General features: G+C 38.4%; 1 protein-coding gene across 1 annotated transcript in view; it reads left to right on the plus strand.

Annotated features, from left to right (window-relative positions):
- Positions 1–4,148: 4,148 nt before the first annotated feature.
- Positions 4,149–25,875, plus strand: part of NELL2 (neural EGFL like 2) — a 437,534-nt gene continuing 415,807 nt past the window's right edge. The window contains exons 1-2 of the mRNA XM_043886426.1: positions 4,149–4,271; positions 5,238–5,365. The gene's annotated coding sequence lies outside the window, so the exon portion shown is untranslated. The remainder of the gene's footprint in view (positions 4,272–5,237; positions 5,366–25,875) is intronic.

Here is a 25,875-nt window from a genome sequence, read left to right on the forward strand (position 1 = left end):
CGACCCCCAGTGAGGAAGAGTACAGTAAAGAGGTGGTAAATCATTTATATAGGTCAGTTCTTCTGGGTCTTTACCTTTAACAAATTAATCTGGTTTCTTTTTCCACCATTGACCTGCCCTAGGACCCTTCCCAACAGGAGTGTGGGACATTCTTCCAAGATGGATTCTAGCCCAGAGGCCTATGAGATCATGTATTAGCATCACATATTATGGGGTGGTGCCCCCTCCTTCTGACCACAAAGGAGTCTTTCTGCACATGTGAAATATCTCCTTTGCCCCAAGGATGCAAGGTGTGTGTGGCCTCCCTCCTCTTTTAACAGGGCTTAGTCCCACTCTGTCTCTGCCATAAAAATGCCCAATATCTGATTATTTACCCTATTGCTGTTTTCTGAAAGATATGTATTTATCTCTTTGCCTGAGGTGGGTCTTAGTTGTGGCATATGGGATCTTCTCTGCGTCATGCAGTGTCTTTCATTGTGGCTCCACAGCATGTGGGATCTTAGTTCCCTGACCAGGGATGGAACCCACATCCCCTACATTGCTAGGTGGATTTTTAACCACTGGACCACCAAGGAAGTTCCTCTTGCTGGCTTTTATATTTAAGTGTAGATCTCAAAATACAAACAGGAATCCAGTTATAAAGATGTAGTCCTGGAGTCCATTTGTCTCTTGCCTCAGGAAAGGTAAACAAGAGGCTGGTAATGAATGGATGGCCTGGAGCTCATCTTCTTCTCACTCCAGGAGGAGTGAATAGGAGTCCAGTTGTAAACTATCTATCTTCTGCTTCATCTCTAATCAAATAAAGGCCCACATGGTCTCCCTAAGAGGATGTCTTGCCCTGATTCCGGGCTACTCCTCTGAGCTCATTACATACTATTTCACACCAGCTCACTCTGAACTCACCTCTCACCCTTCCTCAAACACGCCAATACACTTCTGCATCATGGATTTTTCACTTGTTTTTTCTTCCTAGATCACTCTGTGCTCTTTGCTTTCTGCTCCTCGTCCCTTCCTATACGTTGACACATTAGCAAAGCCTTCCCTGACCACCCGGTATAAAATCACACTTGCCCATTCCCTGTATTTCCCTATCTTCTTAAGGTGCTTTTCCCCCTTCATAACACTAATATTATATTTATTTACACATTTATTTGGTTACTGTCTGTCACTCCCTGCCCCAACCCCATACCCCCTTGAAGAACATCTCTATGAATAGGGCTGGGACTTAGTTTTTTGTTTTCTGCTGTACACCTAGCACCTAGAATGGAGCTTGGCATTTGGTAGGTTTGTTTAAAAGGAATGTTATTTTGTCCCCAAAAAACAATGAACGTTTATAGTAGAGAATGTAAAAATACAGAAAGATACAAAGAAAGAATATGCACCCCCACAAAAGATATCTATTACTAACATTTTCTTGAATTCCTTCCAGAGTTTTCTAAAAATATATTTTTTTCTTTCTGAGAAATCAAGATTATTCTTTATTTAAATCCAGCCTTTTAATAAACTGTATTGTGATCATTTTTACATTATGCATGGTTTTTTGTTTGCTATTTTCCCTACTAAATTATACAATTTTGGGTTCTATTATGTGTTTTCTAATTGTTCATATAACTATCAAATAATAATTGTATATGTGCATTTATAGCTAAAGGACATGCCGTGATAGATGCCACATGAAGAAATCTGAAATAGACATTCTACTCATATGACAATAAATACTTGAAGTATTAAAAAGAAGTCTATCGTGGCCAACATAATTTCCTAAGGGGATAATTTTCTAGATGAAGGTTACCGTGTTGTCATGTCAATATTTCAGGTGCCAAGGTTGCTGAATTTGTGCTAGGACACTTTAAAATTGCTTTATATGCAGTCTATGGATTGTTGAAATAGCAGCTTGCTTTCGGTTACCTAGAAAAATGTATGTCATTAAAATACTCTTTATATGCAACCCTGGGAACATGCCCCATGCATAATGTATTCATAAAAAGTTCATTTTATTTACAGTTTGTCACATTATATGGTATAAGGAAGCACAGTTCTGATGTGCTTCAATTGAGTTATGCTTCTCTTTTTGACAGAATAGGGAAATATATTTGTAAAAATGAATAAACACACCTTGAACTGCCTACCTTTTTAGAAGCAGGTAGAGACTAACACATTAACATTATTCTCTTATTAAACCATCTATGTCAATAGACATTTTGGACATTTAATAGCTGCTTGTTTTCTAAATTGGGTGCCTGAAATAGTTTATGTCAAAATTTGATGACAGTGACTTGAAAAAGCAGTAAACGCCTAGAAAAACATTTTCCAGAGTTACCGTTTCATAACTGAATGGAAATGAAAAAACTCTGTTGTTACCGTTTCTGGCATTTAATCCTTTGATGTTTAATTCAATGTAATTCAAAGACTAGTTTTTATAATTAACCGCTATGGCAAATTCTCTGTTTCACATAATGATAGAGTGCTTATTTTTGTAGGACAAAATGTACCAGTGCAGTATTTGAGCAGTTTTTTAAATAGCAATATTGACAAACATCCAGTCAAATAAATTTTCTTCCTCAACAAATTCATTAATTTATAAATCAATATCTTTTATGTAGCGTAGACTACTAAAGTGAGACCAGAGAGGAGATGGAAGTACTTTAAATACTTTAAGATGAATATCAGTGTCCATCTATTAGACACTTTGAGGTCTAACAAGGTCTAAATTTTAGTGTATTACATGTAAGGACTATTTATTATCCTTTGCAATTCTTGGGCCATTAAGTAATTACCATACCACTTACCTCCCACGTTGATATTCTGAAAATACATGCTCCTGGCTATTTGGGACTCCAGATGAGTAAAACAGGTGGACCAGTGGAAATCCATTACTATTACAAGAAAAAGAAGATGGAAAGAAAAAACTAAAGTGCAAAGCTCTAAGCACATGTCCTTTTCACAGGGCCTAGGTACAGAGATCAGTATCAGGTGAAACTGGCAGGGGGTTGGTTAGGTAGGTAGGTTGATCCTCCCACTACATCCCTACTGCTGGTTCTGGCGTCTGTAATTCATGATGAGGCCACACGTCCGTTGAGGAACCTGAGGTATCAGACATGCAGATGAAAGTTCCAGTTAAACATATTGACTACGTAAGTGGGAAAAGGTTAGAAAGATAGGCTACCATCTGATATTCATCAGAAATCTTAAACCTCAACGCCCAAAGTACAAAACACAGCAGGTTTAGGAGCAGTAGATTTTTCAGGGGCACCTCACGTTTCACCAGGTCTGGTTCTTACTGGTCTGGAGTCTGGATGGATCCTGACAGAAATGCCAGATTTCATCAAAGGTAGCTGGAGACAGCACTGAATACTCCCAGAGTCTCAGAGATTCCAGTTGTATTAAGTTAAATAAAAATAAAAAACAAGTACAACTTCCTTCATCGAATATTTGTTTTTGAAGTACCGTCTCTACCAAACACTATTCCTTTTCCAGATAAGGAAACTGAAAATTAGAGAGATCAAATACATTATTCATCATATCATGCTAGTAAACGGCCAAGCTGGAATTTGAATACATCTGTCTAATCTCAAAGCCAGTATATATTATATTTTATTATTTTCTAATTCTGACATTCAGTTTTCCTCCTTCAGGGCAACACATTCGAATACAGGTAAAAATTTCTAGGTGGGAATTTGTTTCTCGACTAAGCAAGTCAGTCATTAGTGACCCAAAAGACATCTTCACCTAGCTTCAAATAACTGAGGTCCATCTCTCTATGTTCCAGTATTTCAGCCTCGGTGCCGGATGCTGGTTGGTGTCGGCAAGTGAATTTCCTCACAGCCCTGGAGCTGTTTCCTTCCGCGACCCCCAGAGGGCAGCGTGCATTAACGATCCCCCTGAGCCCTCTAGTGGTCAGTTAGAAGCGCTAACCTTGCCTCGGGGGATCTATGTTCCCAGGAACATTCTCCAAGCCCCGCGGGTGTTGCCCAGGGAAGAAAGGCTGTGTGACACCACCTAGAGTCGCTCTCATACTTCCCTTTGGGTGCCTTCTGGGGTATGTCCACAAGCACTGCCCCAACTCAAGATGACTTCTCAAACTTGCCAAGTGTGCACTTTCGGATGCTACAGGGTAGAGTCTATCACTAAATTTCAGGAAGAATCCAATACAGGTATCTAGACGATGTGGCAGCCAGTCCAAACTTTATTTTCTTATGTCCGTCAAAATGCACAGGGTAGTTTATTTAAATTGATTCCCAGAAGCAGCTCTGAACATCGACTTCCCCAAGGTAAATATTTGAATAGCTCTAGTGACACCCTTTGATTATATAGGGTGGTATAATTATGATTTCTGGGATATCTTGGGGGTGTATTTATAGTGTATATTTAAAATAACATTGGCAAGCCTTACATATTCTAATGTAGGTATGTAAAATTTCCCTTGATTTTAATATAATCATGATGACCTAGTACAGTAATTTCCTTATTATTAACTTAATGGCTTCCATGGTGGCTCAGCGGTAAAGAATCTGCCGGCCAAATGCAGGAGACGCAGGAAACATGGGTTCGATCCCTGGGTCGGAAAGATCCCCTGGCAGAGGAAATGGCAACCCACTGCAGTATTCTTGCCTAGAAAACCCCATGGACAGAAGAACCTGGTGGGCTACAGTCTATAGGGTCGCATTAATTTAATACAGTTAACTCTAGATTATTCTTATTATTTTGAAACATAAACATATGTCTACTTAAATATATGTTTACTTTAACATATGTATTTTGGCTATCAAATATAGATAGCAATTATAAGTCTATTTTACTACCTCCACTGGAGTTTATTGATATTATTTTATTATTATATTTAAAATAGACCAATTAACAGTGTTAAGTGCTGTAGAATACAAAAATAAGAATATGACATGATTCCAAACCTTAGAGTCTGCGGGGAGAAGTAAAGTATCTAGATAACTTTTAAAGAGGATGTAGCAGTAGACTTCCATCATCTTAGCAAAACAGAAGCAAACTAAGAAATCCCAGAAATAAAATAGAAAAATGACAACTTAAATGGTGCTGGCAATACTGTCCATCATTCAATGATTACCTGAAGTAAGTAAGTCAGGAAAGACGTGAATCTGTGGTTCCCTCATGTCTCTGTTCTGTGGGGCCTCTCAAATTCAAGCATATCACTGAGCTGAGTGTGATTCTAACTTTTAAAGATATGCATATATGCATTTTTCATATATAATGGACCCTAAAAGCAAGCCAACTACTTCATCTGGTGCTCAACCAAAGAAACAGGAATCTGTTCCAATGCTGGAGGAAAAACTTGTTGTGCTGAACAAACTCGTGCTGTCCAGTGGAATGCCTGTCGAAGGACTTTTCCAAGGTAATTTTTATTTTTATTTTATTTTTGATTATTCATGACTTTCTTATTTCTGATTTTAGGATCTAAGAGGTGTGATTTGATTGTAAGATGAGTATCATCAACGAAATACATAAATCTTGCCGAACAGTAGGAGGCTCTTAAAGATTTCTGGATAAAGGATGTTTTAACATTGAGTTTGGAAGATTAATTAGGCAATAATATTCTAGATAAATCAGAAGTTGGCAATTAAGACAATTGAGAAGCTACTATGATTGTAGAACTCAATGAGAAGGAAGTCAGACCTCTGGTGGAGGTAGGATAAGTAGGATAAGTTGACAGTTAAGTTTGAAAAATAGGACGGGGTGAGATAATTTCAAGAAGAGATAGCAAATGATTTTAAGTATTGCTGAAATTTCAAGGAGGGATGGGTGCTAAATTTATAAAGATCAAAGTCTAAACCTCAAATTAGGATGTATGGTTTCTATCAAAGGACTTTTTTTTAGATTTATAATGTGTATAACTAACACACATACTACAAAAATTAGCTCATATTTAGTTACATAGTTCATTCCTTATATGCTCAAAATAATAAAAGTATTAAGTTGCTTCAGTCATGTCTGACTCTTTTGAGACCCCATGGACTGTAGCCCACCAGGCCCCTCTGTCCATGGGATTCTCCAGGCAAGAGTATTGGAGTGAGTTGCCATTTCCTTCTCCAGGGGATCTTCCTGACCCAGGGATTGAACCCACGTCTTTTACGTCTCCTGCATTGGCAGGCAGGTTCTTTACCACTAGCACCAAGTATAGGAAACTGGGATTTTCTTAGAAATGACTATTAAATTAGTAATTAGTGACATTTTTAGAGAATGTGGGCTGATGTCAGATTGCAAGCCAAGGAATGAGTTGGAGCTGAAGAAATATAGGCTTTGCTTTTGATAAATTTAGTGATAGGAGCAAGGAGGAAGAAGAGTACAGTTAAAAGGCAAGAAAGACCTGGAAGACAGCTCAGACCAGCCTAATGTTCTCATTGCAACTTTTGGATTATTTTTCAATTATTCTTTCAGCCTTTCTCTTTGCACATACTATTTTGAAATCATTTGATATGCCACAGATTTTGTCCATGTAATAAAACAAATTGGAAAATATCATGCAGTATTTGCAGCCAGGCAAAACTCTTTAGTGCATTATCTGAGTGGAAAGATCATGCAAGGATTCAAAGAAGATTGTTTCCATGACTCTTTAGTCACGCCTTAAGTGTCTTTCAGGTTTTTCCTATCTGTGAAATGCTGTGGTTCTCCATTCCCTAACCTAGAAGTCTTTGAAATAGTGGGGTGGGAGACGCAGATCTTACTGCAGCAGAGATATTTCTCATCTCAGAATGGGGGATTAAGGTGATATTGCAATATCAGTCATTTCCCAAGTGCTCACGCTCTTTAGTGGGATATGATTTTGTCAGCCAAACAATATTTTCCATCGGACCTCTTCAGGCACTTAGAACACTGATTGATAATAGGAAATTAGCTCTAGCTTTTAGAGCATAATAGTTTTGATGAGATAGGAAACAGGATCACTGCCCTTAAGGGAACAGGTCAGGCAAAATGGGAGGAAAATGAGTTGGAAATCTTTGCCTTGAACAAATTAGTGAATGTGAGCAAAGCATCCTATTCTGAGATGAGGAGTTAAATAAAGTAGTTTTACCTGGCACATGACAGTTTTATTTTAATTTAAAATTTAAAACATCCATTACCACACAGAGCCTGGAGATGGAGCTGGTATTATGTTTTTATTGCATCTTTCAGGAAATAGCTCATTCTTTCTTCTCTCTCAAAATCTTTAGCTCATGGAGGTCCAGGATGTAGGACTTTCAGTATTAAAACTGGGCAAGTTCTAGGCAAACTGGGCCAGGTTGGTAACCTATATTTGGAGTAAGGCTACTGACTACGTATGTCCTTACTTCTTGCAGTAATCTCCTGGTCCGTCTTCCTCATTTGGTGAAGAATTTAACATCTAATTTACATTCTTCTTTCCATCACTACTCCTGTTCATGTGGAAAATCCATCCAATGTCTGAATATTTTTTAGTTCCCTGACCTTTTCTTTTACAGTATTTTCCCTATCCTTCTCCCCGAGCTTCATTGCCAATTCTTACGGTCACACTTTAGATTTTGTCATTATGAATAACTATACAGCTCTCAAAATCTTAGTTTCTAACATCCCAGTCATCAACCACCTCTCCTCTCTTTCCAGTTCACTGTCTCTATGATAATTCTTTGATTACAACAGTGCTTCCAATCCATGCCTTCCTTGCGTCCCTCTCTGCCTTACTTAAATGGTAGAAATCAATATTGCTTAATCCTAACAATTTACATAAAAATATGGTAGTTTAGTGGCTACAGATGTGCTCTCCTTAAATCCTGGGTCCAATATTTATTAGCTACGTGGCCTTGGAAAAGTTTCTTAACATCTCTGTACCTCAGTTTTCTCATGAGTGCCCAACTCATAGGGTTGTTGTGGGATCACAATATTAATAAAGGTAAGATGCTTAGGCAGTGCTTGGCAGATGATAAACATTCAATAAATGTTTCCCAAGCTTGGAGTTGATGGCTGGAGAAAAACATCTAACAATTCTGACTGATCGCTTTTAAATTTTATGACTGTGTGTCTCAGTGGGTCTTAATGCAGTTTCAGCACCACAGTGCCCATTTCCTTATTGATTTATTTTCTCTCTTCAGAGATTACTATTTCACACCTTTTTCTTCTCAAATTTTCAACTCCTCTTCCCTGCTCCTCACTATCAGTGGATGATTTTGCTTCTTATCTCACTGGGAAAGCAGATGCAATCAGAAGGTAAAGCTGTTTTCCCACCAACCAGCCCACCCACATCTGTAGCCTTCAGAGGCAATGAAAGCATCTCTTTATTTTAGGAAAATCCTTTACTTATTCACTGGATTCCATTAATTTTCACTTTATCACGAACTCTACTGCTGTAATTGCATCTTCTCTGTCTTGCATCATTACATGTCTTCTTTTTTCTCTGCTATTATGTTGTTGTTTAGTCTCTCAGTCATGTTTGACTCTTTGTGCCCCATGGACAGCAACATGCCAGCCCTTCACCATCTCCTGGAGCTTGCTCAAACTCACGTCCATTGAATCAGTGATGCCATCCAACCATCTCGTTCTCTGTCGTCCCCTCTGCTCCTACCTTCAATCTTTCCTAGCATCAGGGTCTTTTCTTCACATCAGGTGGCCAAAGTATTGGAGCTTCAGCTTCAGCATCAGTTCTTCCAACGAATATTCAGGGTTGGTTTTCTTTAGGATTGACTGGTTTGATCTCCTTGCAGTCCAGGGGACTCTCAAGAGCCTTCTCCCACACCACAGTTCAAAAGCACCAACTCTTGGTCATTCAGACTTCTTTATAATGTACTCTGTTATTAATCAACAATCTTAAACAAAAGGAGAAAAGAAACCTCCCTTGCTTCTATGCCCTCTGTGGCTACCAACTTATTTACCATCCTTTATAGCAAACCTCAGTATTTCCACAGTCTCAGCTCCCATACTTGTGGCAATTCTAATCAAGTTTTCAATTTCACTATTCCACCTGAAACCATACCTTTGTGGGCCAGCGTTGGCTTCCATCTTGTCAAATTGGGTCATCCAGTCTCAGTCCTCATCTTACTCTGCTTGTCATTAGTGTCTAACACAACTGACCATGCCCTCTTTATTGAACCTTTTTAAAAAACTTGGCTTTAGGAAATTATACTGTTTTGATTTATCATCTACCTTTCTTCTCAGTGCCCTTGACTGGGTTCTTCTTTGAACTTTTAACTGCATTTTAAACAACAGAATTCTCCAGAACTCAGTCCTTGCTCCCTTGGGTTTGCTCAAGAGATCAGAGTGACTGAAACCAGGAGAAATTAATTTCATAGGCTTTTATAAGGCAGTTAGAACTGTGTTGTGAAAAAGAAAATAAGCATACTTTGTAGGAAAGTCATTTATGATTATTTTTTGTTAAATTTTATTAATAGTCTGATTGTCTGATGGAAGCAATTTCACTGTGATAAATTCAGTTCCATAAGTGTTATGTGAGCACTGAAAAGGCGAGAAAGAGAGGGGATATACAAAGATGAAGCAGAGGAGTCCTTGCCAATACAGTCCTGAAAGTGCTCAAGTTATTACCATAATTTAATTAATGGTAATTTCAGAACTAAATCAGTACTAGAACGAGAACCAGAATTCTTGGTAGTTCCAGGTCTTTGGTTGGTTGATTAATTTCTACCTGCCTCCAAGACTGAAATACAATAAAAAAAATAATGTGTAGGTAAATTATAAGTTTAAAAGATGTTAAAGTGGAAAATTGTGGGGAAAAAAAATAGCATGAAATTATCTTTCCTTGGCATTTTCAACTTAACTACCCCAAGAGCTCCTTTTCAACAAGATCTCAAATATTTCAACCAGCCACTACTAGAATTTTTATATTGGTAAAATGGGATTTTCTTTTTGGAAAGTCATTTTTGATGAAGAACGAACTAGAATATAGGTGGATAATTCACTTTATTGTTAAAATCCCAAAGCTGAAGCTTTGAACAAATGTATTTTAGAAACATGTAATCATAAATGTCCTTAATCACCTTTGAGGTTTTCTGTATAGCACCTAAGAGATCTGAGAGTTTGTCTATTTAGAGTTTAATTTGGTGAATATTGTAAAGATTAGAAGTTTGGATAGATAGTTTATAACAAACAACTCTAAAAAATATCATCAATAGCAGTGCCAATAGTGATAACTACTCTTTACTGAGCAACTGTTTACAATTAACTATTTACATCTGTTATATCTTTTATTTCTTTCAATAACTGGGTGAGGCAGTGTTATTTTCCTATCCCGAAGAAACTGAGATTCAGACAGGTTTGATAATTTTTCCAAGAAAATGAGAAATATGCTCCTAGTCCTCTTACTTTGAAAGGGAAAAGAGAAGGAAACAATTCAGCGCCAGATACCATTCCTGAACCTTTTGTGTTATTCCCTCCTTTAACCAGAAGTAGGAGTTAAAAATAGATTGTAATATGAGCACTTGTAACACTTAGCACTTTGTGTTGCAAGAGTACAACCTGAAAACATTTAAACTATAGAGACTGGCTGTGTGTTATAATGACTGTTCCCCATTTCAGCATTGCATTTTACATGTAGATGTGTAAATTCTTGACCCTATAGAAAACTGTAAGAATTATTTCACGTCAAGATTTTTTTCTTTCATTTAATGATTGCTGAAGCATTTCTTCTTTACAAATCAGTTTATAAAACTGTTGGCCCTTGCTTAAAAATAAAGTTGCTGAATTAGGGAATTAGGTACTTGATCTACATACATGTAGAACAATCACACTGGTAACATTCCTTATTGTATTTTTTAAAAATTTTAATTTTATATTGAATTACGATTTATTTGACTCAATGGTAAAGAATCTGCCTGCAGTGCAGGAAACACGGGTTTGATCCTTGATCCCTGGCTGGGAAGATTCCCTGGAGAAGGAAATGGCAACCCACTTCAGTATTTTTCCCTGGGAAATCTTAGAGGAACCTGGCGGGCTACAGTCCATGGGGTCGCAAAAGACTCAGACATGACTTAGCAATTAAACAACAACAACAACATGATAATCTCCAGGTCCATCCATGTTGCTGCAGATGGTGTTATTTCATCCTTTTTTGTGGCTGAGTAATATTCCATTGTATATGTATATCACCTCTTTATCCATTCATCTGTTGATGGACATATAGGTTGCTTCCATGTCTTGGCTATTGTAAACAGTGCTATAGTGAACACTGGGGTGCATATAGCCTTTCAAACCATGGTTTTCTTTGGATATATGCCGAGGAGTAGGATTGCTAGATTATATGGTAGTTCTATCTTTAGTTTTCTCCACACTGCTTTCCATAGTGACTGTACCAGTTTACATTCCAGCCAGCAGTGTTGGAATGTTCCCTTGTTTTCCACACCCTTTTCAACATTTATTGTTTGTAGACTTTCTGATGATGGTCATGCTGAGAGATGTGAGGTGACATCTCATTGTGGTTTTGCTTTGCTTTTCATGTGCCTCTTGGCCATCTATATGTCTTCTTTGGAGAAAAGTTTATTTAGGTCTTCTGCCCATTTTTTTGATTTGGTGTTGTATTTTTTTACTTTGAGCTGCATGAACTCTTTATACATTTTGGAGATTAATCCCTTGTTGATTGCATCATTTACAAATATTTTCTCCCATCCTGTGGGTTGTCTTTTCATTTTGTTTATGGTTTCCTTTGTATGAAAGCTTTTGAGTTTAATTGTCTCACTTATTTTTGTTTTTATTTCCATTACTCTAGGAGACAGATCAAAAAAGATATTACTGTGATTGATATGAAAGAGTGTTTAGAGCTTTTTGGTATACAGTCTTGCATTTAGGTCCTTAATCCATTTTGTCTTAATTTTTATCTATGATGTTAGAGAGCATTCTAATTTCATTGTTTTTCACATCGCTGTCCAGTTTTCCCAACATCATTTATTTAAATGACTATCTTTCCCTCTATTGTAAAGCCTTCTCTGTTTTAGTATCCAAGCATACAGCGAGTATAGGACACTTCTGAAATAAGAAGCTGAACTTGTTTAACAGTGGTTTCTCTGGACATCTTTACTTCCATTTGCTGGTTACAAGTTAGTGAGCTTTGTTTCTTGTTGCCATCAAGAACACTAATATGGATATCTTGAGGTGAGTGCCTAAGTGTGGCCAAATAAAATGGAAATAAAAGTTAGTCAAATGAGACAGAGGTTGGATTCCAGATTGTTTGGTGTTAATGATTTCTAACAAAGTCTCCCTCTGTGTGTGTTAGTCGCTTAGTCATGTCTGACTCTTTGCGACTCCGTGGACTATACAGTCCATGGAATTCTCTAGGCCAGAATACTGGAGTAGGTTGTCCTTCCCTTCTCCAGGGGATCTTCCCAACCCAGGGATCAAACCCAGGTCTCCTGCGTTGCAGGCGGATTCTTTACCAGCTGAGCCACAAGGGAAGCCCATCTCCTTCTGTGGCTGCTGCTAATTCTTTTGTTATTCTGTGTTAATATTTTAGGTAAAAAAAAATAGAGTCCAGGTGAGGGGTGGGGGCTGAGGAGTGAGAGCTAAGAGTTGAGAGAAGGCAGAGGTGAGGAGGAGGGAAATGTACCACACTGAGAGATTTGTCATCTTCTTGGATAATGTTATTTTTCCTTGCTTTTATCTTTTAGTTCTCTAGCAAGAAAGCGAGCTACATTTTTAGATTTTTATTTGATTAAAAAAGAAAATTTAGAACATTTAAGAAAAATTCACCCTCAAGTTCCCCACCCATAAGTTAAAAACATGTAGATACAGAAACAAATTTTCTTTTATCCACTGCCTTTGTTCAGGAGATGGAGTTTTAAAAATAGACTCAGGCCTGAAAATCCCAAAACAAGAGCTTTGTAAATGACAGCCTTAGAAACAAATCAGCATCACTATTGGTTAGGGCTGCTCCTGTAACTTAAGGAATGCCTGAATCATCTTACCCATGCGCTTATCACTGTGGCCAGACATGGATACGATCATAAAATATAACCAATTCAACTCAACAAACGTGTTAAGCATTGAGTATACACTATGGTTGGTGTTAAGTATAATAGGGTGAGAAAGACAATCTTGATATTCAAAGAACTCCCAGTCTTAAGAGAAGCAGGCGGGTGAGTATTGCTCAGAATTATTCATAAGGAGTTAAGTTCCATATTTGGTCACGAGCATATTGTTATGGGGCCACAGAGGAAGAAGTTGTTTAATTCCATAGAAGGGATATCTGTGCTCTAACCTTTTATGGACCATGAAGAAGGCTGAGTGCTGAAGAATTGCTGCTTTCGAACTGTGGTGATGGAGAAGACTCTTGAGAGTTCCGTGGACAGCAAGGAGATCAAACAAGTTAATCCTAAACGAAATCAACCCTGAATATTCATTGGAAGGACTGTTGCTAAAGCTGAAGCTCCAATACTTTGGCCACCCGATGCACACAGCCGACTCATTAGAAAGGACCCTGATGCTGGGAAAGATTGAGGACAAGAGGAGAAGAGGACATCAGAGGAGGAGATGGTTGGATGACATCACTGACTCAATGCACATGAGTTTGAGCAAGCTCTGGAGATGGTAAAAGACAGAGGAGCCTGGAGTGCTGCAGTCCATGGGGTTGCAAAGAGTCTGACATGACTTAGTAACTGAACAGCGATGTGTTTTTTTGGGTTTGTGTGGGATACACAGTCATCTGTAAAGTACTTTGAAAAGTACATTATAGGATAGGATTCACCCAGGGTTTTGGCATTTGGTTCTATCCACTGTTCTGGGAGAAGGAGTGAAAAATTTTCTTCTCTTTCTCTTACCTCTTAAGGTTCTATTCCATGTACTATGGACAGCAACTCTTGGAGAGGCCTTCCTCAGCATTTCCTCCACCTTGAAATGATCTGTGTTCTTCACTAGTTTCCTAAATGTACTTAGGGAGGGACTGTGTATATCAGTCATCTTTCACTACTCATGCCTACCAAGTTCTAGGCATATTGTAGCCTCCCAACGATGGCGGTTTAATTGCTCAGTCATGTTCAGCTTTGCAGCCCTATGGACTGTAGCCTATCAGGCTCCTCTGTCCATGGAATTCTCTAGGCAAGAATACTTAAGTGAGTTGCCATTTCCTACTCCAGGAATCTTCCCAACCCACGGATCAAACCCAGATCTCCTGCACTGCAGGCATATTCTTCACTGCTGAGTCACCAGGGAAGCCCAGAAAAGCCAAGACCTGCAGCACTATTCCTTTTTCATCCCCTTTTTCCCTTTCTCTTTTCAGATTCTTTCTTTGGTTTCAGAGCAACCTCTAATAACGATATTAACCTTGTATTTCTCTCTATCCAAAACAGACAAAAATCACCTGGTTTCTGTATTATATATGTTAATCCTCTAGTCTTATACCATCCTTTGCTGTATGACAGACATTCCAGACTTAGCGTTTTAAAATAGTACATCATTGGAAGAAACTTCCCTGATGACTCAGCGGTAAAAAAAAAAAAATCCACCTACAATGCAGGAAATTTCTTGGACAGAGGAGCCTGGTGGGCTACAGTTCATGGGGCTGCAAGAGTCAGACACTACTTAGCAACTAAACTCACCACGGAAAGAAACTACAGTCCGTGGCCAAGGTATTCAGTCACTTTTTTCCTAATGGTATCTAGCAGTTTGCTAATTAGATACTTTATTCCACAAGATGGCGCTGTAGTCCTTTCGATTATTTGGAGTTAGCAACCCAGGGTTTTATTTTATTTTTTAAAGTATCTGCCCCTCCCTCTCTTTCTTTACGTATAAAAGTGACATAGAAGAAAGTATTTAAGATTGTCACTTCATAAAAGACCAGATTTACTATCTGATTTTAAAGAGGTCCATAGGAATAACCATATTATAGTCAACAATAGGCATTAGTACACAATGAATAATTACCAGAAATAAGATTCATATTGTGGTTTTTTTTTTGCATTATTTTTCTTTAAACGGTTGTTTATCAAGAGAAAGAAAATTTGTTAGACACAGTCTAACTCAAATATGAATTAGGATTTTTTTTTAAAGCATTATGGATAAAATTTTAATGTTCTTCAATACTACTTGTAGTGTGGGTGTTGAGAGTAAGTTGTTGAATTCACTTGGCATTTGTTGTTGTTGTTGTTTATACTCCTGTGGAAAACCATCTTAGAGGACTCATATTTTGACTAAATATTTTGGAGTTGAATTGCATTCTCAGGTTTGTTCTAAACAGTTTCTCAATTTGACTTTAAAGGCTTCCCCAAATTTGCATATGAATTTGCAGTTGAATCACATTTATAATAGTGATCTAGAATCCCTTTTATGTGTAAAGCACGGTTTTAATTGGATCCGCTCAGGAAAAAGGGCTTCCATAGTGGCTCAGTTGTAAAGAATCCTCCTGCCAATGCCTGCCAATGCAGGAGTTGCGGTTTGAGATCGCTGGGTTAGGGAGATCCCCTAGAGAAGGAAATGGCAACCCACTCCAGTATTCTTGCTTGGGAAACCCCATGGCCAGAGGATCCTGGTGGTCTACAGTCAATGGGGCCGCAGAGAGTTGGACACGGCTTAGCCACTGAATGAATGAATGACTCAGGAAAATAAAACTTCACTGCTGCTTTCATAGAATCCTCTAAATGTGAAAAATAAAAGATTGCTGCTAAAGAAATGTTTCGTAGACTTTGTTGTTGTTCAGTTGCTCAGTCGTGTCTGACTCTTTGTGACCCCATGGACTGTAGCATGCTAGGCTTCCCTGTCCTTCACCATCTTCTGGAACTTCCTCAAAGTCATGTCCATTGAGTTGGTGATATCATCCAACCACCTCGTCCTCTGTTGTCCCCTTCTCCTCCTGCCTTCAATCTTTCCCAGCATCAGGGGCTTTTCTAATGAGTCAGCTCTTCAAATCAAGTGTCCAAATTATTGGAGCTTCAGCTTCAACATTACTTAGATTTTAAAAATTTGGGAAGCAAATTATTTTTTAGATTTACTTTGGTATTATTGGGCCCATTGAATGAAAGTAACATATTGACCCCAAATGCTGAAGATTTTAATTAATGCCTGACATATTTTCTCTGTTAGAATAATAAATTTATTCAATTTAAAACATCCAACATGAAGAGAAAACAAATAAATTACATAAATTCTTAATTATGTCTAATTGCAGTGAGCTTGTAATGCATTTCTATTTATTAAATCACTTAAGTTGTCAATGTCTGAGACAGTTTGTATTTATGAATTGCACATTTGTGAGGAGTGAATTCGTTAATGTGCTAATTAGAAAACTCTTGTAGAAGAGTCCAGATTGTGGTTCACTTCTGTCCATTTACTCCTATATGGATCGTGTAGTGATGAGTGGGTAGAAACGCTCTGGTTAAATTTAAAATCGCTAAATTCACATTAGTGGATATGTTTGTGCTTTTAGTTGGTGATTGACGTATTTAAGCCTTTTATACTCTCATTATTACTACTACCAATTACTTTTCCAAAAGATCTACTATGTGTCAGGCACATCAAGCAAGTATTTGACTCACACAATAATAGTATGGAGCAGGTACCATATGGAGCAGGCTTTCATAGATGAAAAACACTGAGTCTTAGAGAAATTGGATAATATAACAAGAGTCAGGCAGCCAGTGAGTTGAGGCCAGGATGTGAATGCAAATGAAAGCCTGTTAACCATTTCAACCACGTACTTATATTGTGTATGTAATTACCATGTCATGTGGCTCTTGGTCTGGTCTTCAAATTTAATATGAAATATTATGTTCTTAATGTGTAAGGAATAACTTAGACTTTCTGTTCTACTTAGGGCACAGTAAAAGGGCTTTTGCAAAGCAGATTTGTTATTATGATACAGGCAGCAAGCAGAGCATCTCTGGGGTGAAAAGGAAGTTCCTTTTTCTTCCTTCCTTTCACCCTTTATCTTTCGGCCGTGTCACTTTCTGCGTATACGAAGTACAGGCTACTGTGGCTCTACTGGGAGGACTTGATTGTATTACTTTAAAAATTACTTACCAAATTCATTACCTTCCAACAGACTTAGTTAAAAGATGAAATATTTCTATTTCAAAACATTGTTATCTTCTTAAAAGATATGTTTTAAAAAATACTTGGTAAACTGACAGCTGGAGAGCTTTCTGTGTTATTTATTGGGGGAGATTTTCTACTTATTCTGTTGCAAAGTATGTAAAAGTTATTAAAGGAAGCACAGCTGGGAATATCTCTAAAATGTAGCTAGACGGTCATTTAGAAGAAATGGATATGGGTAAAGTCTTCATAGGCTTCACAAATAAGCCTTAAGGAAGTTATGTCATACTCAGTCCTTAAGTCCTGTCTGACTCTTTGTGACCCATGGACTGTAGTCCGCCAGGCTCCTCTGTCCATGGAATTTTCCAGGGACGAATACTGGAAAGAGTTGCTCCATTTCCTCCTTCAGGGGATTTTCTCAGCCTAGGGATTGAAACTGCATCTCTTGCATCTCCTGCATTGGCAGGCAAATTCTTTGCCACTGAGCCACCCAAGGAAGCCCTAAGAAAGCTTGTGCGTGCATGCAGGCTACATCACTTCAGTCGTGTCCGACTCTTGGTGACCCTGTGGACGACTTCTCTGTCCGTAGGATTCTCCAGGCAAGAATCCTGGAGTGGGTTGCCATTCCCTTCTACAGGGATCTACCCGACCCAGGGATCGAACCTGTGTCTCCTGTGTCTCCTGCATTGGCAGGCAGATTCTTTACCACTGACGCCACCTGGGAAGCCCCAAGAAAGCTTGCTGTGCTGCACTCTGCTTAGTCACTCAGCTGTGTCTGACTCTTTGCGACCCCGTGGACTGTAGCCCTCCAGGCCCCTCTGTCCATGGGATTCTCCAGGCAAGAATACTGGAGTGAGTTGCTATGACCTTCTCCGGGGATCTTCCCAATCCAGGGATCAAAGCCAGGCCTCCCGCACTGCAGGCGGATTTTTTTTACCAGCTGAGCTACCAGAGAAGCCCCAAGAAACCTTACTTCCTTCTACCTATATTAACCCAAACCCTAAAAATTCTTTGCTGCCCTAAATGATGCCAGAAAGGTCAACAGCTACAAGCACAATGACAGGAATGAAGCAGACAGAACACGCCTAGTGCTGGAAGGTTTAATGAATCAAATCATTCTTCCCTTCATCCATCTGTCTGGCTGCTATTTGATAGTTACTTAGTATTTGTACCGTATTAAATTCAGTAGTTATTGACTCCACTGTTACAGGTGCTGTGTGAGGCACTGCAAGCCTTAACTTACACACAAAATTAAATCATCAGTTCAATATATTTGCCTCAGTATGTGATTATATCTTTTATGGGACTGCTGATTCAACTGTTTGGGGCTGTAGTCCTTGATTTTTATTGTCAGCTTGTTTAAGCAGGTGATAGTCTGTCCATTGATAAAGAGTTGATGGAATTTATGTATTTGGGTGACTGAATTGATCTGATTATTTGGTTTTTAAAGGATTTGGTATGTGTTTTAGACACAGTCAGTCACATGTGTAGGAAATAAAATGTTGCATCACATCTACACCATAGTTTAGTAGAGGTAGTAGTAAGAATCATAGTAATAGTGTTTATAATTATAATAGTAAATTATACTACATTGGTGGGAAACAAACGTCATATATTAGTGCTATAAATATTCTATTCAGGATCTGCCTTAGCAACTTCATTTCAAGAAACACAGAGAAAGTGTGTGTTATCTTGGGCAAGACGCTGTTCTCTCTCTCCCTTAGTTCTGGCCTGTGCAGGATAAGAAGCTGCACTAGATGATCTCAAAGTTAAAGTCCAACACTGGAGTTTTACACTTTTAGGGTTTGCTTATCCTTCTTAAACAAGAAAAATGATTGGAATACAGTTGACTGGCAGTGTTGTGTTAGTTTCACATGTGCTGCAAACTAAGAGTCAGCCATAGACATACACACCCACTCTGTTTTAGCTTTTCCCCCCGTGTAGGCCATTACAGAGCGCTGAGTAGGGTTCCCTGTGCTATATAATAGGTCTTTATTAGTTACCTATTGTATATATAGTAGTGTGTCCGTCAGTCCATCCTCCCAATTTATCCCTCCCCCCTCCCCCCCCGCCACCCCCGACTGCCCCTGATAGCCACCAGTTTGTTTTCTACATCTGTGACTCTATTTCTGTTCTGCAGATAAGTTCATTTGTATCCTTTTTTAGATTCTATGCCTTCCCTGGTGACTCAGAGGGTAAAGTGTCTGCCTGCAATGCAGGAGACCCGGGTTTGATCTTCCCTGGGTTGGGAAGATCCTCTGGAAAAGGACCCGGGTTTGATCTTCCCTGGGTCGGGAAGATCCCCTGGAAAAGGAAATGGCAACCCACTCCAGTATTCTTCCCTGGAGAATTCCATGGACGGAGGAGCCTGGTAGGCTACAGTCCATGGGGTGGCAAAGAGTCAGACACAACTGAGCAACTTCATTTTCACTTTCTTTAGATTCTACATATAAGTGACATCATATGATATTTGTCTTTCTCTGGCTGATTTCACTCAGTATGACAATCTCTAGGGCCATCCAATGCACTGCATATGGAATTATTTCATTTTTTTTTATATGGCTGAGTAATATTCCATTGTCTTTAGGTACCACATCTTTATCCACTCCTCTGCTGATGGACATTTAGGCTGGTTCCATGTTCTGGTTGTTGTAAATAGGGCTACAGTGAACACTGGGGTGCATGTATCTTTTCAAATTATGGTTTTCTCCAGATATACACCCAGGAGTGGGATTGCTGGATCATATGGTAGTTCTATGTTTAGTTTTTGAAGGAACTTCCATACTGTTCTCCATAGTGGCTGTACCAATTTACCTTCCCAACAGTGTAGGTGGGTTCCCTTTTCCCTACACCCTCTCTAACATTCATTGTTTGTAGATTTTTTGATGATGGCCATTCTCAATGGTATGAGGTGATACATCATTGTAGTTTTGATTTGCATTTCTCAAATAATTAGCGACGATGGACATCTTTTTATGCGCCAGTTGACCATCTATATGTCTTCTTTGAAAGAATGTGTATTTAGATATTCCACCCATTTTTTGATTGGGTTTTTTTTTTTATATTGAGCTGCATGATCTGTTTGTATATTTGGGAGATAAATCACTTATGGGTTATGATTTTCCTTCTGATATTTGAAATTTTTTTCTTTGCACCTTTTTAAAATATTTTTTGTTTTATGTTTGTTTAATTGAAGTGTAGTTAATTTATAACATTGTGTTAGTTTCAAATGTATAGCAAAGTGTTTCAGGAATACACACACACATATATGTATAGTTATTCCAAGATACTGAGTATAATTCCCTATGCTATATGGATGGTCTCTGCTGTTTACCTATTTCACACATAGTAGCTTATGTTTGTTAACCCCAAACTCCCAATTTGAAGAATTCAATTTTAAAATTTTAGTATTAGGAAGTACCTAGCAAGTTATCTTACACATAACATATCTCGATTTATACTGTTGTTGAGTCGCTATGTCACGTCTGACTCTGCAACCCCATGGACCATAGCCCGTTAGGCTTCTCTCTCCATGAGATTTCCCAGGCAAGAATACTGGAGTGCCATTTGCCATTTTCTTATCTGTATCTTATACATAGGAGACAATAAATATAGTTGAATGAATAAAAGATCGCATTAGATGAATATCAACTTTACATTCTTTTGGTGGTGGTGGTGGTGCATTTAATATCTATTAATTGAGTACCAGTCACATGCTGGGCACTGATCTACATGCCTGGGAACCAAGCAGCAAATTGGGATTAGAGTCCCTTTTCTTATTTAGTTTTACAATCTAGTGGGGAAAGATGGATAAAAAAACCTTTTAATAGCAATGATTTTAGGTAGTAACAACTGTCCTGCAGGATAACGGTGAAGACCTGAGGTGGGCAGGTGTGTATAGATGAGATGTTCAGGGAAGGCCATTCTGCTATGTGACGATTGAGCAAGAACATTCCAGGCATTGGATAAAGCTAAAACAAAGATCTTGAAGTCAGATATAGGTTGTCATTCTCCAGGGGCACGTGATAGATAGGTAAAGAGCAGCGGGGTGTTCTGAGATGAGGCTGGCGTTAGGCAGTGTCAAGATGGTGATGGATCTTCTGCAACTCAGTGAGGAGTTTGGATTTTATTTAGTTACAGTGAGAACAAGAGAAAGTCTTAGGTGTATACCCAATTCTCCCATTACATAAATGTATATTCTGAGATTGTGGATTTTGAGTCACACTTAGCTGAAAATTTCCTTCTCCTCCCTGTGTCCATAGCAATACCCTATTACTATCTTTAGAAACTCATTTCTAAAATTACTTCATTAAGTCAGGAATGAATGTTTTTCCCTGCTCATGAGTTGAGGATTGCAATATTTCCAAAGGCCACTTTGAGAAATGAGAAGCAAATAGGGTAAACTTTAAGAGGAGTAAAAATATATTTGTAATCCCTTTTTATTTGTTTGTTTTAGAAAATTCAGCATTTACAGACCGTTTTTGTTACGTGAGAATTCTGGAGCAGTGGAAGTCAAATTCCTATTTTTGTGATAAGATGTGAAGATTTATGATTTCCTTTTAAAATTCCCCTTCATATTATAAATTAAAGTATAGTACAGATAGACTCACCATGGAAATACAGATTTTACTTTATACTGGGGTAAAGGAACCTTCTAAATATCTCCTCATAATGGAGTAGAGAGAAGGGAAGTGCACTGATATTGTTTCATAGGCGTTTCATTCGATTTAATACGGGATGCCAGTAACTATTAAAAGATAATTGGGAAGTTGATTTGGCTACTATTAACGTGAAACTCACTGATGGTGAGGTAAAACTTGTCTGTAATGATAGATAGAGTCTAACTCAGCACAAAGTTTCCCTTCAAAATGTGGAAAAGTGACTTATTACATTTAAGTTCTGATGTACTGGTTTGAACCAAAGAGAAGTAAAAGTAGTGCGGGAGAAGTCAGCTTATGTCCCTGAGCTTCTATTTCCTCACCTACAAAAATACAGTTGAACCAAATGACTTCTAAAAAGGCTTAGAATTCTGAAATTTTTTATTCTATGAAATCATCTCTGGTAAGTATTATGTAAATAGTAAGGAAAGAAGAGACTGTTTATGACTTCATAATCAATTTTTGAATACAGGATGATGAAAAGGGACAGCACAGATAAATTTTAAGATGAAAGGCTCTTGAAGGATGGATTGGTTTTAAATAATCTTTGTTTTGTAAATAATAAGAAGGCATCTTAAAACTTGCATTCCCCCCACCCCTGAACCCCTGAATTAAGTGGAAAATAGATTCTATAAACATCCCCTGATGTTGCCCATTTCAAAAGCAGTTTCTGAAAGAAAACTTTGTATGTGTTATTGCCTCCTGCATGTGTTTTCACACTTTTATAACCCAAAGTTAGTTTTGTGAATTAGTCATGGTATTAAGTCATTGCACTGTTTCTTGCCTCTCTTCTGGTCATCAAGTTCTCAGTAATCCAAAGGCATATTGAAAATAAAAGAGCAGCTCAAAGTTGAGAAGGGAGTGAGAATTCAATCTGGTGACAATACTTCTCTTGGGTTTGGGTTTGAATATTGTTGTTTATAGGCTTCCCTGTTGGCTCAGATGGTAAAGAATCCTCCTGCAGTGCGGAAGACCTGGGTTCAATCCCTGGGCTGGGAAGATCCCCTGGAGGAGGGCGTGGCAACCCACTCCAGTTTTCTTGCCTGGAGAATCCCCATGGACAGAGGAGCCTGGCGGGCTACAGTCCTTGGGGTTGCAAAAGTCAGACACAACTGAGTGACTAAGAACAGCACACTGATGTTTATACAGAAAGCTTGAGAATTACAAGGCAAGTTGATGTCTTATATGAAGAATATATTCAAAATTTACTTGGGGTTGACGAATGTACAGAGTAAATGCAAGTGGTTTAGTTGCTATAAGTTTATCATTGATAGATATCTGAAGCAAATTAAATTTTATCATCACCATTCAGTAAAATTTAGCATCTCAATATTAAAAGTAAAATTCAGGAGATTTGATGTTTTTAAGCATGTGTTTAATTTTCTAAAGCAAATTAAGAAATGGAGAACTTATTTTCAAGAAAATTAAAAAGATTTCTTCCAGGTTGTAAAGAAATTAAAGATATATCCAAGTGTCTTAGTTTCTCAAGACATAGTCCAAGACCTTTCTCTCTTCTCTCTAAATACTTTGATCAGTCACCATCTCTACGTCTGTGATTCCTTTCAGTGATGTCTTTGGCCCAGGCCTCTCCACCAAGACCTAGACTCCTCTGTGACCCTGTCTACGCAGCATTTGCCTGTGGATATGTCATCAGAATCTTAATTCAGCATAGTCAGAACTGAACTCTTACCCATCCTTTGCTACCTGATTCTCTTCTAGCTTCTTATCAGAAGAAATGATACCTCACTGACCCAGCAGCACAAACCAGAAACCTTGTTCTCATCCTTAACTGTGTCACATTTAATCCATTACATTCTGCTTGTTTTTTTTTTCTTTTTAATGCTTATATAATCTTTGACTCTTTCTCTGTAGCTAGTTTCCTGCTCTGAGCTACCCTTATCTCCCATCCAGACTGCTGTACAGCCCCCAGCTCATCCCTCCACATCCCATTCTCGTTAACTGTCAATACCTAGGCAGGAGCCAGAGAGAAGTTTTTGAAAGGCAAATATGATTATTCACTCCCCTGAAAACCCTGCAAAAATTCCCCATTGTCTACTGGGAAAGAGTCAAAATGCTTAATCCCTAATCAATGCTTAATGCTTAATCAAAGGTCTGACCGCTGCCTGGTTCACCAGACTCACCTTGATGGAGCCTTCACTTTCACTTTTTGGCTCTTAGCTACCTGGACCTGTGAATTTCTAAAATGTACTGTATTCTCTTCTCTAAAGCCTCAGGGCCTTCATAAATGCTATTTTCTTTGCTTAAAACACTCTTTCCTGTCTGTTTTTTAAATTAACTTTCATTTGTCCCTGGTGAGCAGTTAACTTCTATTTATAACACTGCCCAAATATAATTTCCACAGGGAAGGCTGTTTTGATCTTTTAGAAAAGGTCACATCTCCTTAATAAATATTCTGTTATTCTGTACCATTTCTCTTTCATTCATTCATTCTTTCAGGAATTATTGGGTGTCAACAATGTCATGCACTCTTCTAAAACCTGGAGATGGAATGAGAGGAGGCTAACCAGTCATAGGAAAAAACAAACAAGTAATTTCATCATCTAGATGAAGATTAGAAAAAATTTAAACAAACTCTTGTGTTAGGATGACTTGAAAGAGGTGCTTTGGGTAGGATGTTTGCATTCAATTTCATGAAGGTTAGTTTGTTTAATGTTTGTCTTCTGTGCAAGAACACAAGTGCCCAAGAACTGGGACTTCATTGCCCTTGCTCACAGTATCCACAGCACTTGCTTGGTACCGTGGCCAGCACATGGCAGATGCAATAAGCATTGCTGAGTGAATGAACTAACCTACTGTGTTAGTGTCTTGGGGTTGCCATCACAAAGTATACAGACCAGGTGGCTTAAAACAGAGATCTTTATTCTATCAGAGACTAGAAAGCTAAAACCAAGGTGTTAGCAAGGCCTGACTTCCTCTGAAGTCTGAAGAAGAGTCCTTCCTCACCTCTTCCTAGTTTCTGGTGTTTGCTGGCAATTCTTGGCATTCCTTGGCTTTAAGCTGCATCACTCCAGTCTCTTCCTTCTTCATTACACCACCTTCCTCTCTTTTGGTCTATCTGCTGTATCTCTGTGTTCAAATTCCCCTCTTCTTATCAGGATACCGTAATTACCACTGTCATCCAGGATGAGCTCTACATTTGATAACATCTGCAAAGACCCTATTTCCAAGTAAGGTGATATTTATAGGTATGTGGGTGGGGTTACCACTGCAATATATCTTTTGGGAGGACACACTTCAACCCACCATACCTACAACTAAAAGCTAAAGGAAAATTAAAAAGTTAATATTTTAAAAGTTTATACAGTTTTTAAGACTTATTTTTAAGTAAGTTGTTTATGATGTACATAATTTCCCAGGTGGTGCTAGTAATAAAGAACCCACCTGCCTATGCAGGAGACGTAAGAGACGTGGGTTCAATCCCTGGGTCGGGAATATGCCCTGAAGGAGCTCATGGCAGCCCACTCCAGTATTCTTGCCTGAAAAATCCCATGGACAGCGAGAGTCTGGTGGGCCACAATCCATGGGGTTGCAAAGAAGCAGACATGACTTAGCCCAGACATAGATGATGTACAAATAGTTGGGAAGGCATTCCTATTTTACTTTGAGTAAGCATGATAAATTACTTTTTATTTGTATAGACTATTGGTTGAGTCATAACCACAGCAATATCTGTGCCATCCTAAAAAATCAATACCATGATGTGAACCAAATTCATCTCGTATTCTCTTTTCCCTTAGCAGACAAGCGCTTACTTCTTCATATATTAAAAATAAATGAATGTGGAAGGATATTCATGACTCTCACATCATAAAAATTCATCCTGACATTCTTGCAAAGACTGTGTGTGGAATGTTGACATCTTTTTGTTATAAAATGACAGTTTTAGTACAAGTTGTTCTCACTGTGACCAAGCAGGAAGAGCAAACAAAAGAAAAAGAATATGTTACAGTACTACCCACACATGAGGTGGACCTGTCAGGCAACAGAATGGCAGAAGTACTTTCTCAAAAGATGGAGAAGCTCTTTTGTCTACGATGGGGAGAGGGAAGATGACTAATATTGTCTGCTTTATGCTCTCTATCTTAGGAAAGTATTCCTGATTTTCCCACCGATTGCCATTTGCCCTCTCTTGGATTCCATTGCACATTGTTTTTCGTTTTCTCAAATGACCCTTACCTCAGATTTGTTGCTCACACTGCTCTAAGGCTTTACATTAATTAACTCAATTAGTCTTCATAACAGTCTGTGTTCT

The sequence above is a fragment of the Cervus elaphus genome, chromosome 3 (assembly GCF_910594005.1).
Source record: "Cervus elaphus chromosome 3, mCerEla1.1, whole genome shotgun sequence".
Classification (NCBI taxonomy): Eukaryota; Metazoa; Chordata; class Mammalia; order Artiodactyla; family Cervidae; genus Cervus; species Cervus elaphus.